Source organism: Numida meleagris, chromosome 27 (genome assembly GCF_002078875.1).
Source record: "Numida meleagris isolate 19003 breed g44 Domestic line chromosome 27, NumMel1.0, whole genome shotgun sequence".
Classification (NCBI taxonomy): Eukaryota; Metazoa; Chordata; class Aves; order Galliformes; family Numididae; genus Numida; species Numida meleagris.
This window is the reverse complement of record NC_034435.1, coordinates 4,585,865-4,604,425: the sequence shown is the minus strand read 5'-3', so window position 1 is coordinate 4,604,425 and position 18,561 is coordinate 4,585,865. Positions and strand designations below refer to the sequence as shown.

At 47.9% G+C, this 18,561-nt stretch overlaps 1 long non-coding RNA gene across 2 annotated transcripts; it reads left to right on the top strand.

Annotated features, from left to right (window-relative positions):
- LOC110389059 lies at positions 3,146–15,431 on the top strand. Of its 2 annotated transcripts, XR_002433056.1 has the most exons (4): positions 3,146–3,229; positions 6,292–6,431; positions 12,733–12,846; positions 12,940–15,431. It is a non-coding gene; the product is annotated as an uncharacterized LOC110389059 (long non-coding RNA). The 2 variants fall into 2 exon arrangements; XR_002433055.1 differs by having other exon boundaries at positions 12,733–15,431.

Here is an 18,561-nt window from a genome sequence, read left to right as displayed (position 1 = left end):
GCTGTTCTGATCCTCCTCCATCCATCTGCAAGTGGCTTTCTGTTAGTACAGAGCCATTAAAATTCAAGGTCGGATTTGATTCTTTATTGATCATTACCAGGCAAATTAAAGACATCTTTCTTCTCTTCTTGTGTTACAGTGCCAAGAGGCATCCCACTGTTTGCTTTACAGGCGGCTGCTGCTGCTGCTGCTGCTGCCCCAGTGTCTCCTTGGATGGGAGCTGCTCCAGCCGCAGAGGCTTCATGTTACTTGTTATAGAGAGATGCTCTGGGTTTTAAAAATCAGAGGTACTTGCAGCTTGGAAGGCTGCTGGTTAAGAGAAGGTCCAAGGCACAGCTGAAGTCCAGACTTACTGCATGCATCCCTACCAGAAATGGTCTGGGCTGGACCAGCACACTACAGCTCTACCCGGAGAGAGGGTTTTGCTCTTCCAAAGCACCAGCCTTCAGCTGAAGACCTCAGCTCTGAGAGTTCTGTGTCCTCTCCACATGCCCTCGCTGCCTGTCACTGCATCACAGACTCCTGATGCCACAGTGAGATCAGAAGATAAAGTCTCTGACAAATCCTTTTCTAAAGTGTCAGGACAGCCTCTTCCAAATTGTTTCTGTTTATACTTTGCCAGTGACTCATATGTTGATATTCTGTCCTGTAGGTTACTTTAAAAACAGGAATAATTGCACAGCTAATTATCATTTGAATTATTCATTTTGTCCTCCTCTTCCTTTCTCCTGGAAGAGGGAGATGTATTGTCAGTTCTGGCTGTCTTTGTACGACATGATTAGATGCTCTGTGCGCAGTGATGGGAGAGACCTCATCAAAATCTGCTTCCAAAAACAGAAGCAAGACGAGGAATCTCACAGGTTTCAACAACTTTAAAACCTCTCCCCTTCAGACACATTAATGTGCACCTACATATGCACATGAATGCACACACAGCTGGATGCTCACGCACGCAAACACCTTCACCGAGCACAACGCAACATCCATCTCCACCGTAAAAAAAAAACCTTTCTCAGCTGAAGAAGAAAGCAGCCTCTAATGAGACTGTGAGCATGTGGCACATGTGTTTGTGTGTGTTTTCCTAATTATCTCTTTTCAAATAAGATTAAATATCCTTCAAAGCTGGACATCTTTCCAATAGGTGAATGTTTGAACTCCAGGGCTGAAGGTAATATGAAAAATTCTCCCTGTCACAGGCAGACAAACAAATTGCAGTGCCGTTGTTGTCCTTTTCTCGGGAAAAACATTGCAGTGAACATCTCCTGAGGTTGCCAGAAACCTGGGTGAGGGGAGCCCAGCTCTCTTCTCACTCAAGCTCAGACAAATTCATGACAAAGTCAAAGATGCACATGACATGAAGGAGATGTGAAGGAGATTGCTTGAGAGGTGGCTTTGGCATGTGATTATTCTCGTCTTGATCTCAATGTCAGGGCTCTGCTGATGGACACTGTCGCGTGGGCTAAGGGTGCAGCTGGTCGGTGGGATGCTCTGCAGGACCCCTGACTCCAGAGGCTGCTCTGACGTCCTCTGCTCTTCCCCCGGAGAAGGCAGCACTGCTATGAACAATGATGTGTTTGTGCAGGGAACAAAGATCCCCCGTTCACTTCACACCTCCTTTCCAAACATCACCTGATGATATCCATTAATGTGAACAGGCTTGTTCCTTTATCAAGGATTCCTTAAGAAGATCTCAGCTGCCTGGAAAGCTGCGCGTGTGCTTCAGACAAAATGTCTGCACTTCACAGTTTTATTTGTTTAACAGGTCTGATAACAGCTCTGCCTATTGCACCAAGAGCTGCCCCACTCAGGTAACAGTTTATTCCTTTATCATGCATCAATCTAAACTGATTCCACTACGGAGACTCAAGAAGGAAGGTGCACAGTCAGGTTATTCTTTTAACCACTTTATGTTGACATCACATTGTTGTTTCACTGTATTTAAATCACCAGGGAAAAAAAAAAAGGACAATCTCTCTATATACCATCATCCCTTGCTGAGGCAAAATCAGGAACATGTCAGAGAAAGCATTTATCAAAGCCAACAATCCAATAGTTTTATTTCCTTATTGTCAGAAGGAAACTGGGCCCTTATTCAGCTCTTTTACAGGAACCCTGGATGTGCCAGTCTGTACCATCCTGTCTCCAGCAGCAGCCAGCATTGCTGGCTGCCACGGCAGCACACCAACCTCTGCACCAGGAGCACTGCTGGTACCCAGCCAGGCAGGGCCCCTGCCCACCCCTGGGAAGACACACGGGAGGTCTCCTCTGGGCCAAACCCCCTCTCCCTCAGCCACTCTGCATTCAGAGGTGCTGCAGCCTCAGAGCTCTCATGGCCGCCCCTGGCCCCACTCCCACTGCCCCATGTCTCTGTGCTGGGGGCCCAGGCCTGGACGCAGTGCTGGGGATGGAGCCTCAAGCGGGGCCCGCTCCCTGCCCTGTGCCCCTCCATCAATGCAGCCCAGGACGCCACGGTCCTCCCAGACCCCAAGCACACACCGAGGCTCACTTCCAGCTGCCTGTCCACCAGGACCCCCAGGTCCTTCTCTGTGGGGCAGGGAGGGGATGTGGGAGGTGCAGTCACAGGCTGGGCCCAGCCTGGCAGCAGGGACAGGAGCGGTGACTGGGGACAGCTCTGTGTGAGATGGCTGCGAGGGAAAAGGGGCACGGGGACAGTGGGAAGAGAGGGAGCAGTGAGCAGATGGCTGAGGGAAGAGACGGCCAAAGAGGAGGGAAGCGGCCAGATGGAGGACAGAGAGGAGCGGGATGAGCGACATCAGGAATTCGCTGCACTTGTTCATGTTTAATCAAGAATTTGCTATTGCCTCCATTTGCATTTTGGCATGATTTGCTCAACAGCAGCAACTTAGCGGGCCCTGGCCTCCGGCGGGAGCTGTGCAGATGCTCAGGAGCCGCTCCTGCTCCACAGGCTGCGGTCCCAGGGCCTGGGCCACCACCCGCAGCTGGGAAGGACCCAGGCACGGAGCGAAAGCAGCGGCAGCACCGCCCCGAAGAGCCCCGACTCAGCCAACCGCCCCTCGGGGCAACATGGCCTCCCTGCGGGGAGGGCGGGAGCAGCTCCCTCGCTGGCCAATCAGCTGTCGCCACTTGTTCACACCTACCAATCCCATCCCGCCCCACTTCACGGCGGGACTGTAAATGCCAGCGGCGCAGGTGTCCTGTCAGGAGTTGTGGCGGTGCGCGGGGCGGTGGTGTTCTGTGTCTGTTTGGGGTAGGTAAGGCGTGGAGGGTTTGTCTGAGCAATGTGTTTTTGAAAATGGACAAAGGGCCCTTTCCATCTCTTTTCACGCTGCTTCAGCTCCTGCTTTCCCCCCTCTGCCGGTCGGAGGTGGGGCTGCTGGGCCTGAGGGCCGCTCGGTGAAGGCCGTGTGCCCCGCAGGCCCCGGGGCCGAAGCTGCGCCTCAGCGCTGCCCTCCTGTGTGGGGAGGGAGAGCAGCGCTCGCAGCCGGACGCGGAGCTGCCGTCCTGCAGCCCAGCAGCGCTTACCTGTCGGCCCTGCTCTGTCCCACAGCACAGGGCTCTTATGTTCAGGTGCAAGTTGAGCTTCTTCAGAGTCTTGCACAATGTATAACGTCTTGTGACTTTGACGTATCTTTAGCTGATGATGCCTTAGACTGCTTCTAGGAGGAATAATAAGAGTAATCATTAATATTTGTCAGGTCTAACCCAGCCTTATATCCTGTGGGATCTCCAAGCCTGCTGGCAGTGAGCAGGGCTAATTCTCCTCATCACTGCCACCTGCGTCCCTCTCCTGAAGGCGGGGGTTTGAATGTGCCATGTAAGCCTGTGGATCTTTGGGTAAAAATAGCAAGAAACCTTGAGCTCCTGTAGTGTTTTCTGCAGCAAGTGGGGAACTGATATACTAAATAGATGGCTTGCCTCTAAGCTCATCAGTGGTGAGATGCAAGAGTTACCAGTCTCATTTTGCATCTTACTGGGAGGGTGAAGTTGCTGTTGTCCAGTGTTGTACTGGGGGATGGGGAACAAAAGAGGAAGCGAGTGGTATGAGGAGGGAGGACGGGCGTTCCAAAATGAAGCTTATGCACGACTTCTGTGTGTTGGTTGGTTTTCCTCTCCCTAACAGTGAGTCGAAACTACCTTGTTTTAAAAAATATTTTCAAGTAATTATTTCATTTCTGGGTGACTGAAAGTCTCTCTAGTTTTCTCTTGCCCTGATTTTTGTTGTAATTATGAAACTGTCCCATTATCATATTGTGATGCAAAGCCTTTCAAGTAATGAAGAATTCAAGTGAAGTCTTGATTACCTCCCCTGAGAAGAAAATGTGATGGGGAGGACAGAGGAAGCAGAGGGGGTTAGATACTGACAAGCTTTATAATAATAAAATAAAGACAAAAATTAATTGTGGATCCATTAGTGTTAATACAAATGCTTTATGACTCACCTCAATCATTTTACATTATTTAATAACAGAAAGACATTATTTCCCGGGAAAATTAGGATAAAGTCTATTGAGGAGTTTTGTGTGGTTTTTCATTTTTTAAAAATGACAAGGTAACTAAAGTGAGTTGTGTGGGGGGGATGTTTTAACCCCTATCCATTTTGAGTGTGGTGAACTTCAGGTGCCTCGAGGAGGCGAACCTGCTGGGCTGTGGAGGTGGTTGCCTGCTTCAGGTGATGGAGGACAGGGAGCAGTGGTACCCTGGGGAGTGGGAGAGCATCTGGAAATGCTCCGTGGTAGGTCGTGAAGCAGCTATACCCAGCTGGCTTTGGTTGTCCCTTGAGTGGTGTCTGCTTGCAGAGGCAGCAGGAGGAGGCTCTGTTGCTGTTATGTGCCCTGTCATGGCTGCTAGATGGTCAGAGTGAGCCGAGAGAGAGCTGGGGCATGGAGGGGCAGAGACTGGCTCTGCAGTCCAGACACCCAGGCACCTCTGCCAGACATGGGCTTTTGCCTCTGAAATTACTTAGCTCTCTTTGAGCTGACCTCACATTTGTCTCCTGTGCTTCAGTCTTTCTTGCCTTCTCCTTGTTTCCTGAGAGGGCTACACTCATTAACATTGTTCCTTCAGAAGCGGCTTTTAAATCTTGCAGTCTGCTTCCAGGCCAGCCTTAGGAAAGGATTATCTTATCCTGGGAATGTGTCCCCAGAAGAAAGCAGGTTTCCCTATTCCTCACCAGGCAAACCATTTGCAACTGTACTAAAGGAGTACGAGGGGGCCTTCATCTGAGGCTGGCCAGGGGATCCTCCATTAATTTCACTGGCACGGTATGAGCCAGCATCATTGCTTTGGGGAAACAGAAGGCAACATGCAGGAGCCATAAGCAGGGTGTTACTTGCACCCAGGCTGCTTTCTGTCAGCCTGCAGCCTGTCTGTACTGCCTGGCCATGTGCTGACAGGGTGCAGCTGTGACCATGGCTGAGCCCTGTGTGCTGGTTGGCTCCTCCATGGGAGGTAAGTCAGCTCTTGCAAGTGGCCTCCAGAATGCGAAGCCTGTGTGAGTTACAAAGGGACTGGAGGTGTCTCCTGACGTGAGAAACAGAGCAGAACGAGGATGCTCTCTACTGATTGAGCATTTCAGCTTGCGGGAGCTCGTCTGCTCTCAGACTGCTGGGACTGATGGGAATGTGCTTGTGCTTGCTGGAAGGCAGATTTTAAACCAGAAGGTTACATGCTACCTGCATATAACCCAGTGCATTGCAAGGTAAAGGGATTACACGCAGCTTAGTCTGAAACTGGCTCTGTGAGCAATTAAACACCAGTGATTAAACAACTATGAAAGTTCATGCTGAAAGCGTTACATTCCTGTTCGTGTTACCATTCTGTCTTTTGGCAATGAAAAGGAACGTGAATATAGCTGAAGCCAGCCTCGGTGAAAATGTGCTGCTTGGGAAGATGTCCAAGTCATCTTCTGCCAAAGCTACTGCTGAAGGGAGCCGGGTGGGGTTCCTGGGAGGAGGGCTGCTCCAGGGGTCTTGGATAAACCCCTCCTTACTCTTGGAGAGGGAATTCAGCTGAGTGACCTACAGGGTTAGGTGCTCAGCATGTGCAGTTGGCACATGATCCAGCACTCCACTCTTCTGTGCCTCACTTGTGAGACTAATGTCCTTTTATGTAGTATGCCATAGGATCTGACTGAAAAGCACTGCTTCTTGTAAACATATCCTTGTATTTGAAAAGTTTTTTCTTTAAAAGTAATGCTAAAACAGTATTTGTATCATACAGAATTATGTGAGTGTTTGACTTAATGACTCCAGCTGACCTTGCTGTTGAATCTGAAGCTATTTGTGGTGAGCTTCTCTCTGTCCCCCTCAGGTGCTGCTGTTGTGAGGTCCTGGACACTTCATCTTCTCAGGACAAAACCCGAAGTCTTCCTTGAAATGCTTGCAGACAGCAGGTGAGGGAGGAATCGTTCTTGGCACCTCGTGGCAAGGAGCTGAAGGACAGAGGTGAAGGTGATTTCTGGGGGAGCCCAATTCTGTACTGGGGCCAGGGAAGGCGCTGACTTCTGTGTGACTCAGTCCAGCGTTTTAAAGGGGGGAAAAAAAACCCTTTCTATCTAGGAAGAGACCAACTGCTTAATCCTGCCCTGGGAAACATTGTGTAACTGTATCAGCAAGGGCTGGGGAAGTGGGAAAAGCTCCTGCCAGACAGAGGGCATCCTGAGGACACTGTTGCTAGTGTCTGTTTACCTGCTTGCTGTAATTGCTCCAGCTATTTGCTACATGAGGAGTGGAGAAAGTGTCAGAGGCAAACAGGACACCCAATTTTCTGCAGAAAGTTAACTTTTCCAATTGCGATTGAAAGCTTGGTTCTTTTGACCTAATTTCCCATTCCAAGGGTTAACTGCTCTCTGCGGTATGGCGGGCCCTCCAGTGAGTGCAGCCAGACAATGCCATTTAAGTGAATGTTCCTAGCCTACAGAAGTCCTGGAGATAGCTCCATCTTGCTCACAGTAGGTGTTACATTAGCTGCTCAAACCATATTCCAGTAAATTAGAGCTGGGCTGATTTAGACAATCACTGGGTCATTCTTTCCTTCAATTCCCAGTCTCACACAGAGATAACAGCAGCTGGGGGAAAGCAGGGAGGTGGACGAATAGCAGTTTGCTTGCTTATTAGGGGTTAGATGCAGTCTTGAGTCTGTGATTTGCAGAACACAACTGATACCGGCAACAAAAGCCTCAAAGTTAAATGATGCAGTATTTGTTTCAGGTCTAATAAAGACACTTAAACAAACGCCAGGCACTTTCTTCCTCAGAGGCAAGTCACTGCATTAAAATGCCTTTATAAACCAGTATGAAAGCCATGGTGAGTAGGAATTTTGTGGTGAAAGCTGGTCACCACACAGCTGGGCTGTAATACATGGGGAGAGTGTGGCCAGAGCCCTGGGTGAGATGTCAGGCCACCTAAGCTGTGGTGTGTGCTGGATGCCTCGAGACATTTGTATGTGTGTTTGTATCCTCTATCTTAAACCTTTTGGAGCATGTTTGTACATCACCTAATACAAGAGGAATTTTAAATTAACCTGTGAATACAGCAATAAAATGCCCTTATTGCAGTACATGGCCTGACCTGCTTGCTGGTAAGTGAGCCCTTCTGAGGTGCTTTTATGTGGCTTGGTGTTCTCTTCAGTCAGAAGTGTGTACTACTTGTACTATTTTTTCCAGGAACTGGATAAGCGGATATCAGATGTTGTAGCAAGGAGTTCTGTGAGTGTTTGGAGGGTTTCTTTTTGGCCCAGTTTAAGCAGCCAGTCCAGCAAAGTATTAAGGAAGTCCATAAATAAAAGAATCTGCCTCAGTGTCTTTGAGCCAATTGCTTGGAGCTGAGGCGCTACAGTGCAGAATATGGAAAAGGGCTGGTGCTGCTCCCAAAGGCAGCCGAGCTATGACCTTTTTTTCCTCACGTTATACTGTCCTTGGCAATATAGAATGCAGCGCAAATGCTCTGAAAAGCAGTGACTGCAGATGTGCAACAGCTTCAAGGGATGAAGGAGAGGGGGAAGTGACAAGACAGGAGCCAGAGTGATGTGCAGGTGTCTGTAATTTAAAGGGAAAAAAGTGTTTGTTTGTCTCCAGAGGATCAGTTGCTGCTTACCATGATGTTTTCAGCTCTGGTGAGAAATACTGTATTTCTGAAAGTGTGTCCAAGGCAAGGAGCTGTTCTGAGCTTCAGTATACAAATAGAAAGGGCGCTGCAGAGGAAGAATTATTTATCTATTCCCATTGCTCTCCCTTAAAATTAACTGTAATGATGTTGCTATGACCCAGGCCTCTAATATCGTGTGCTCCAGGTAAGGCAGACTGATATATAAATACCTGAGTTTATTACAGTTGAAAGATATTTAGAAAGCTCAGGGGGAGGGAGAAATTGTGGGATCTAATCTACTGTCCCTGGGGGAGAAAACTAGCCCGTGGGGAGTGCTAAATGATACAGTGACATTTGGTTGTGGAGGGAAGCAGACTGAGGCTAAGTGGGATTGGGCACTGTAGCCCTAGTTCTCAGCATGCCACCCTCTCAGGACAATGCAGAATCTCCTTAAATGTTGGTTGTATTTGTGTAGTCCTGAGCTGCAGCATGCAGTCCTCTTTGCTCTGATGTCAAGTGTTGCATGAGATTAGACTAACCTGAGCACAAGTCTTTGGGGCCAGCTAGTGAAAGAGCAATAGGGAGCATGTATCAGCTGTCACAGAATCAGATTAGGGTTTTACTGGGAATTATGTGGAAATGCCTCACCTCCCCCCCCCAGCCTGTTCTGTGCAAGTTTTCAGATGTGCTGGGTGGAGACTGAAGACTTCTCTTATGCTGTTACACAGAAAACACTTGATGGAATGAGTGTGACCATTCTCCTCTGCTGCCTGTTCCGGCGGTTAGGAACACGTGAATCTGACATGATTCAGCATGCTGCATTTCATAATTACAAAGGTGAAGATGCTTTGCTTTGGAGGCAGAGACTTCCAGGGGCTGATGTGGCCACATGGGGATTCTTGGTGGCTCAGCTGCCTTGATTAGGGACTGGGTCTTTTAACGGGAGTTGGAAGCACAGATGCAGCCAGAACTGCATTAACTTATAAAAATGAAAGTGCTTCTTAAAATACTGTGTAATTACTGTGAAACTGATTGTCACAGGAAGCCATTGAGGCCAGCTGCTTAATAAAAGTCACCAAAGGAGTGGACACTTCTACAAATGGCAAAAAATACATATAATATGTTAGCTAATGATGACAAAATTTGATGCAAGCTTATTAAACCATGCCTTTAAGCCTGTCTTTTTCTGGTACAGTCTGTGATGGTGCCTAATTTCAGGAGGGAGTGGAGCAGGCAGGCAGGCATTGGGTCTGATGCAGTTGGCAGCCCCTCCCAGGGCAGTGTTTGAGGACCTGGTCATCGTGCCATTACCTGCCTCAGTGTCACGGCTCTGTCACTGAGCCTCCCCTCTCTCTAGCACAGAAATCTGTACAGTTTGTGATCAATAAAAGTGAGAGCACAGAGGTGAAACCACAGCTTTCTTCCCCCTTAAGAGGAATACATTTCCCAGATCATTACATTTTTGGTTCATGCACTGAGGGTTTCTCTCCCTGGGAAGTTTTTACAGTAGATTGAATGTGATCATTGAAAAACTCATCTGGAAAACAGGTTAGATGTGAGTCTGAAATGCCTCCCTCTCTTCCTGCTTCCCCTCCTTCTCTGTACCCCCAGGATGCTGAGGCTGATGATAGATTTAGCAGGCTTTAATTATCATGTACTGGCTAGGTGTAGTCTCAAGCCTCTCTTTCTGGATTAATCTCCTGAAGATCTAAATCAGGATCTTGGGGAGCGAGGAGGTAGCAGATCCCTGAAGAGGAGATGGTGGTGGCAGGCCAAAATCCTGCTGTGGCCTTGTCAGTGGAATGTAGGGCCAGCAGCACTGTGAAGATCAGTGTGTGCTCTGCAGAGGAGTCCTGGCAGGAGGAAACCTCTCCTTGCTTGGATCGAGCGTGCTGAGCCATGTTCCTACCAGTCATGCCTGTCTGCAGGGGTCTGCACTGAGTTCTGTGCAGGCGTGGAGGAGACCGTCCCTGCCCAAGGGGTGCAGTGGAACAAAGGTGAGGCTTCCATGGCCTGGTGCTGGGGACAAAGGGAAGTCTGGCAGGGCAGCTGGCTGCTGCAAGCTGCTTGCATACAAAGGCATGCCCAGCCTGCACCTCCGAGAGTGCTGCAGGTTAGTTAGAGTTAACAAGTGAAAGCTGCCCTGTCAGCGCCTGGTTTTATTCCCCACGCAGCAAACACTTGTTCTGATTCTAAATGGATCCGTGAAGAATTTATTTCTTCTGCTGTTTCTGGGTTCTGAATTCCCCTGTTTAAGTTTTCGAGCACAGAGGGGTATCATTCTTGCGTTGTATTTTGCTGTCCGTCTCCTTCCTGTGCTCTTATTCTTTTCCTCCTACAGCAGAGCCATTTAGGCATCCATAAAACTCCAATAAAATTTTCTCTCCCACATACTTTCATGAGAGCAGAAAAATGTTTGCTTCACTTCATGGACATTTTGATGTGGGGGGGATGGACTTCATATTCCAAAAAAGTGAATGGTGACTCAAATAAGCGCAGTGAGAAAGGGCAGCTGTTGTGGGGTTGGTGTACTCCCACCAGCTCACCTTCAGAGCAATTATGCCATGTAAATCTCCTTTCTGCAGAAAGATCCAAAGGGAGCCAAAAAGGGACTGGGCGTTTTGTCCTGTGTCCTGAATAGGGAAATGGCCTCAGTGTTAGCACAGCCTGGCTGCAGACCAGATGCTTGAGCATGGAAACATATTTAAACCACTGAATAAGCAGGGTATAAACAAGAATTTTCAAACTTTGGTGCTTTTAGCAACTCCAGGCAATGAGAATTAGAGTCTACAGTTATTAGGTTCCCATCTGGTGGCTTCTTTATGAAGGAATGATATTTGCATGCTTCCAGCAGAGAAAAGCTGTTTTTAGCTCAGATAAAATGGAACATTTTGTGATGATATGGGAAATAACAGATGATGCTGATTTTAGCAACTGGGGCTGTAGGTTTCACCAGCTGCCCTTTAAAAAAAAATTAGTTATCCTTAAGTAACAGGAACCAATGTTTTTCCTAGTAAACTTAACACCTATTGGCTTGGAAGACTTCAGTCAGGAGAAATGAAGGCATCTCATGGACAAAGAAAAAACCCATAGGCAAATTGTCAAGCCCTCTTTTTTGGATATGTTGCACTTTTTTTTTTTCCTTTTAATTTCAGTAAGGTGCAGGGCTGGTGTAGCCATAGGTAACCAAAATGCAGAAGAGCCTCATAATTTTCTTTCTTGTCAGACCAGTTAGCAGGGAGGATTCGCAGCCACTGCATTGCTGCTGCGGGTTTGTTAATATTCCAAAACACACAAGGCAGGAGCTGTGTGGATTAACCTAGGAGGAAGCCAGTGCCTGGCTTGTTTTGAAACATAATTACCCAACACTGCAAACTGAATATGATTCTGGAACCAGACACAGCTTTTTAAACCACCCTGTTCTGCTGCTGCCAGCTTAGAGCCTTAAAAACCATAAATACAGCTTGGGCAACAACTGAACCACACCGCTGCTCAGACACAAATGCTCTCCCACCCAAACAGCTGCTCTGCTGTCACAGCCAGAGCAAGAGGAAAGCAACGCCTAGCAGAGCTGCACTGGGAGGCAGTGCCCAGGCTCAGAACAGCTCTAACATCACACTCCCCACAACGAACTCAGCTCAGCAAATACAGTGTGATTAAGAATGGAAGGTATGGTGTTTTGCTAACAGGCAGCGAGGAGTATAGCTGTGTTTTAAATTCAGCAACAGACACATCTATCTGAAAGTGTGTGCAGACATCCCATCTGAATCCCGGCATCCCAGGCACAACAGCTTTGGTATTGCACTGCGCTGCACAACTCTGTAAGGGTGGCATTTTTTATAGAAACATAAGCTATTTGCTGCTCTCTGGTAGCTGAGTGCTTTAGAAAAAGGTACATCTGTTATTCCTAGAAGTAATAGCTGGTCTGCCTCCCAGTCTCATCAGATAAGATCACTGAGGTGTTGCTAGGTTTGGGATGCTATAGTGGCATTTGGGGGAAGGTTTGCCTTTTGCTGTACTCCAGCTCTATTCCTGTGTGAGAAAGGAATGCACTGCTCATGGCAGGGTTGAGACTTTTGCTAGTGGCTGTGGTGCCCAAGTGAGCCCATGATTGGGAACTCCCATAGTAGAGCTTTTTTTCTTGCTCGTGTCCTTGCAGTAGCTCAGCTTTTGCCACAGCTAAGACAAGCCCAGCTCCTTGCTTGTGCCTAGCGAGGACTATGCCTATAGACTGCCAAGATGGGACAGCCCTGACCTTCTTCTCTGCATCACCTCTGACTTGCTCACCACAGGCTGCTAAGGGAGAGCTTAGGGCTATGGGGCTGCCACTGACAGGAAGAGGGCCCTACATTCTCTGTGTGCCTGCAGGAGCAGCAGGCCCTGTCCTCCAGCCTGCTCCTGTCTTCCGATCTCTCTGCCCTGGATCAAATCCTTCTGCCAAGCACTCTAGCCTTGGGCTGGCCCTTTGTTGTAGAATCCACCTTTTTTCAGGAGCCTCCTGTGCAGCTGGGCATTGCACTGGTGTTAGCTTTGCTGGTGGTACCTGGTACTGGAAACAAAGTGAGGCTGCAGTGCAGGGCTGTGAAAACACAACTGCAGGCTGGTAGGGCAAAGTCAGTTCTCACTGAGGGTGGTTTGATTGAACTTTTCTTCTTGTCTCCTCTAGGATTTTCTGTTCATGGATAAACACAAGCAGCAACAAGCCTGTGTTTCTGAATGGCCTAGGACCTGCTCTTCCCAGAGATAGGAAAACCCTGACAGTGTTCAAGAGCTCAGACAGGTATTTGTGATCTGGACCCTGCAGGTTGTCTCCTTCCAATTCTTGTCAATGGAGAGTCCTGAGACACTGAACTTATTTCATTTCTAACCACAGCCCAGCAGATCCCACACTTTGCTCTGGGCTGGCTGGGCTGCTCTGCAGATGATCTTGCGATGTTATGACAGTACAGAGAGCAGTTATTCCAAGTGCTTGCCAATCACCAGACTGCTGCCAGTCTGTGTCAAATGAAGCATCCCAGGCCCTGTCACATTAAATCCAGCAGCTCTTTCATTTGGAGCAGAACAGTGTGTTTATTTGTGTTCCCTCCCCTCCTTTTGGGATGCCACACTCAATCATCTCAGGGGTTTGGCCTGCCTATAACCACAGCGAGTCTCAGCACACCTTAAAGGGCCCCTCATTTTGCGGCAAGCAATGCTGTTGAGTTCTTCGCTTGGTGTTATTTTGGAAAGAGTTGGGTATAAGTAAGGTGGAAAGCATGAAATATTGTTATTATAGAGAGCATAGTTTCAGATGAGTCCTGTGACCACCCTTGACATTCACGCCAGTTCAAGGGCAGGGTGTCCCAGGCGGATGAATCACACAGCTGCTGTACCCTGTTCTAGAGAGATGCAGAACAGAAGATGCAGGGTAGTGGCTCATCTGCTTGCACCAGTCAAGGCTGTGCAGCACCTCCATTTCCGTGCCTTCAGAATGGGAGGGATGAGGGGAAGGGTAGTCTCTGCGAAGGGAAGATGCAGCCAGGTGGCCTGCTGTGACCATATGGAGGGATGGAAATGAGAATGCTGGATCGTGTGGCTTCAGAGGAGGATACAGTGTCTGCTTGGTCTGTCCGCAAGCATGAGGGTACCGAGCTGAAATTTTCTGATGCAGTATTGTGTGCTCCCACTGTTTCTCCTGAGCAATCAGTGCTCCTGTTTCCTGCAACATCTGTGCAACACCACCAACCAGGAGAGTGCTGCAGCAGTCACCTGGAAAGGGTGTGATCGTTTGCAGCATGGCTTTTCTGGCTGTGTTCATACTTGGGCAGTGGTGACCTCGTGGGTAAAATTGTCCAATTCATACAGAGGCTGCAGGTGGAAGGTGCAGAGAAAGGTTTGGTAAGAACGGCGAAAAGGAGGGAAAAAAATGATGAGCTGTCCGGAAACATGAGTGCAGCGAGGAACCAAGGTTCTTCTTCCATCAGTTCAGATTCCCCTGTCTCTGTGGGAAAGCTGCATGAATCAAATCTTTGTGTGTAGAGGTTGTGAAGACTGGTCAGCTTCTGTTGCCTTCATAGCTTGGGAGAAAAGAGTGTTTATTCATTTATAATGCAGCTGCATAAGAGGTGATTCATTTTTTGTCATTATTTGGTGTTTAATTTGCCTTCTGTAGGATATGAATTCAGATGTTATGATGGTTTTACTCCTTTACAAGAATTAAAAGCTCTTCCAGTGATTTGACAGAATGAAGTCTGCGAGGCAAATTAACTGAGTTTCCTCATTGCTGTTGTCACTTCGCACGCTGGCTGAGAGTTCTTGAATCCAGCCCTGTTCCTTTACAAAAAACATATTCCTTACCTTTCTTGCAAGGAGCCCCAAGGCTGATGAAAAGTGAGAGAGGTTTTAGCTGTGATCTTTTTTCCACTTGAAGAGTGGCTTTTTTCTGCGGCTGTTTCATGAGATAGTTTCTGGTTATTTCATGGTTATTCTGCAAATTCTTGGGGAGAGTTTTCCAATGGATGAGTGGACATTTCTTTAAGGAAGAAGGATGCCTACTGATTTTAAGGACGGTCTTTTAACAAAACCTTACACCAATCCCCATCTGAGACATCACTTCCCTACCAGTGTCTCTTTAAGAAATTCTAGTGATAAATCTAGCTTCATTATCCAACATATCTAACAATCAGTGACATCCTTTCCTTTCATTATATGGGATAGAGATTGACTCATTGGGTGACTCTGCTTTCAGTTGAAGCCACATACAGTAACTGGAAACCCAGGGAGACTCTGCAGTCTCCATGGAGACAGCACACTTACAACTTAATGTGATCAACAGATGCTGCAATAATCTTGAAAGATGGAGAAAATGTTTCAAACCGAGTGTTGTTTATGGTGGTACAGTGGATGTTCAAATTTGCTCTGTTATGACTGGGCTCTGTATAAACGCACAGTCTTTTGAAAACACACAGATGTGTGCTGAGGGAGAAATCTCCCATGGGGATAAAGCAGCTAGTAACTAGGCCACTGCTTTGCTGTTCCCAGCACCTGCCCCTGTGGGAAGCCACCTTCACTTCACTTCTATTCCAGTTTATCTGGAAACTGGGGCAGTGCTAGTCATCCAGTTAACAGCCACAGTACCTTTTGTGCTCTGGGGTGGGTGACTGTAATGAGATGAAACTAGTAAGATTCTGATGAATTAGCCTATAATCTCAGTGAATGGAATAGGAATCTCCCTCTGTGCTGTATGACCTAATGCGGCAGCTGACGTCAGCGTGTCCACAGCTGATTTATATGTGTTTCATTCTCCTGCAAAACTTCTAAAGAGTGATCATTTCCCGCTGGATTTTACAAGCTGTTGTAAAGAAATGGCTTGTTTTCCACCTACCCCTCTCTGAGATTCTGGTGTAGCTCCTGTCAGTGTCGCGCCTGGATCCCTTGCAGGTCCTCTGTGGCAGGGGGAAAGGCTCACGTGCAGGACCTGCATCAGAGAAACACTTGAAGCGTAGCTGTCAGAAAGGACGGCCTATTCAATTCACCCGTGCAGTCCAAGTCAATGGATTCTCCATCCAGCAGTTGGTTTCCAGGTCACTGCGCACATACATGCAAGAAATCAAAACTACGTAGCGTGGCTGTAAGTATCAGCAAGGATTTATTGATCAGGGTCTGTCTCCAATAATGACAGAAATGTACGTCCTTTCAAAAAGGGCAGGACATCTAATTCAATGAAAGGAATTCCTCGATGAAGCCTCAGATGGGCCTGGAAGACCAGCCTGATTATTTTTTGAAGCCTTGGTTGCTCTGAGTAAGACTGAAAATTGAATTAACTGTGAGAGAGGCAGCCCTGGCCAATCACTCAGGGAAGCTGAAGGACAGCTTATTGATTTTCATGTTTCAAAAAAAATTAAATGATATCCCTTTTTGTTATTTAAAATGCTGCTTAAGCAATTTAGTAATGTGATGTTGGAGGCCCGGTTCCAGGCTGTGAAGAAGGAGGGGGAGGTATTTCCCTTGACAAGAGAGGTAGGTGGAAGGAAGATTTAGTGTAATTGCCTTCCCTTCCAAATAATTGATGATGCCAAAAGAATGGCTGTATTTTGCCAGCTTCCTCTCCTGCATACCATTTATTAAATATATAATAATTAATTATGTAAATAGCTAATTTATAATCAACAACACTGGTAGCTAATTGATTTTTTGATGTGTGAATTTATGATGGAAAGATATCGATAATGTGATCACGCTGTCCTGCAGTGCTGCAGCAGCCCTGGGGAGAGGGAGAAGTCTGGGCAGTCTCAGCAGCTGGATTTTGGGTGGTTTCATTGGGAAATTTAGCCATTCTCCAAGCCCGGAGTCCGGTGTTTGAGGGATCCCATCTTTGCAGAACAATGGCTCCTGACTTCAGAGGGTGTGTGAGAAGAAAGCATCTTCCGGGGACTGCTGTGTCTTCTGGCTGGAAGTGAGCTCTGCTCAACTACTGCAGCAGGGGCTGGGTGGGGAGTGCCAGTTCCCACCCTCTGCAGTGCTCTGTGGATTAAACACGTGCATCATTTCTGTCCCTCGCTGCCCCACCCCTTCCCTTCGCATTGTTTCAGGCTAATCTTTCAGAAACGGCTCTTAATCAAATGAATGTGCAGTTATAAATAAAATACCTTCTCCTCCCCCTTCTCCCTTCCAACTTCAAATCTTGAACCTTTGCCCAAACGGGAGAATGGGGAATGTTTTAATGCTAATGGTGGGTGGTTTTTGTTGCGCCCCTATTTCCCACGACCCCATCCCCTATGGGAAATGTTTTAAGGCCATGTGCATGGTCTTACCCTGCATCATGGAGGGACAGGTTTGGTGCGAGCTGAACCTCCTTAAGCTTGTCAAAATGCCTCTGTGGCTCTTTGCAGCTTCAGTCCAGGTGGTTTATGCTTTTGCTTATGGATGGTAAAAATGCCCTTCCATCCCCGTGGCTGCTGGTATGAAGACAGAGTTCTTTGTGTCTGCAGCACTGGTAGGCTTTAGGTTTAGGATCATCCACACTGAGTTCTGAAGCCACCAGTCCCCTTGCTGGGCTCACGCATCAGGTGCAGTATCTCTCTTGTGTGCTGCAGGTGACTGGGGAACTTCAGTGGGGTGTAAATCTGTCCCGTGCTGCCTGAATTTCCCTGACCTTCAACTAAGACCTGATCTGCCTCTTCTCTGTGATGAGTCGACGCTATTAATTGGAAATCCAATTTTGGAGGGTTGCCAGGCTAATGCTGAGCCAGCATTGCTTGGCTCTGCAGGAGGATATAGGACATGCCTTGGTCTATCTATAGCTGGGGAAAGTCAGCTTATTCTATCTCATTGCAGGGGAAGAGTGGGGTAAATGTGTCGCAGTTCTCCCTCACCTGTCATGCACCTCACTCTGTTTTACTTTTATTAGTTTTTTGCAAGATGAACTGTGTAACTGAACTGCCAAGCAAATACCATTTTTTACCCAATCCCTGTCAGTACATGGGCATAGTGGCATCAGTCCTGTGCAAGTAAAGCATCTCATCAAGGTCCCTCCAGAGGTGGTGGAGAGCAGTCAGTGAGTGTCCTTCCACCCTAAACATTGATCTCAGGGCAAGTTTGTTTGCCCCCGGAGGGCAGACTCCCGATGGCCGGTCCTGGCTGAGACGTAGCGCAGCTGATCAGCACTGAGATGTGAGAGTGCCTGACAAGGGCTGTGCTAAACCAGAGCTGATCAATTCCAATATGATTAATACTAACTGTTTATGAACTGTGTCAGACCCCAAACGTGTATCCAATATTAATTAATCCTCCAAACTGCCCTGGGAAGTAGAGAGGAAAGGAAATATTGTGTCTATTTCTGAAGAAAGGAAGCAGTTGGGAGTAATTAGGCGGCGCTTGGAGCTTGTAGGTTATTTCTGTTTCTCTGTTTGTCTTGGATGTCTGTAGGGAGCTTTGGAGGGCAGGGCACAGCTTCCAAGGCTGTGCATTGCTCAGCACTGGGGAGAGGGCTGCAGGCTTGGGCTGAGCCCTGAGCAGTGACTTGATTCACTGTGAGTCCCCGTCGAATTGTTAAGGACTTCCCTGCTGCTGGGTCTGTGCTCAGAGTGGGGAGATGTCCCTGGTGGGATGTTAGCTGACCCCAGCAGGCACAGCAGGACACTGGATACGTTCAGGGCCATGCAGGAGCAAGAAGGCGGCTGGTATAGGACCAAGTTCTCTACAAGGCCTGGGGAGCTGAGGACAGGAGCTGGGGCTATAGCTTCAGACACTGAAGCCAAGCACAACAGCTGGATGATGGGGGAATCCAGCTCAGTCTGCTCTGTGCCCCGGGTAGCTCGATGTGCTATCAGCACAACCCCAACAGACCCTCTGCCTCTAAAGGCTGTTGCCTTGTGCACAGCCTCTCTGCTTCTTTCCAGGTATTGTGTTCTCTCCCATCTGTATCACATCACTGGAAAAGCAGATAAAATTGCAAAATCTGAGCCTTGTTTTAATTTTAATTAGGCTTTTGATTTCCACTGGCTTTACTGCAGCA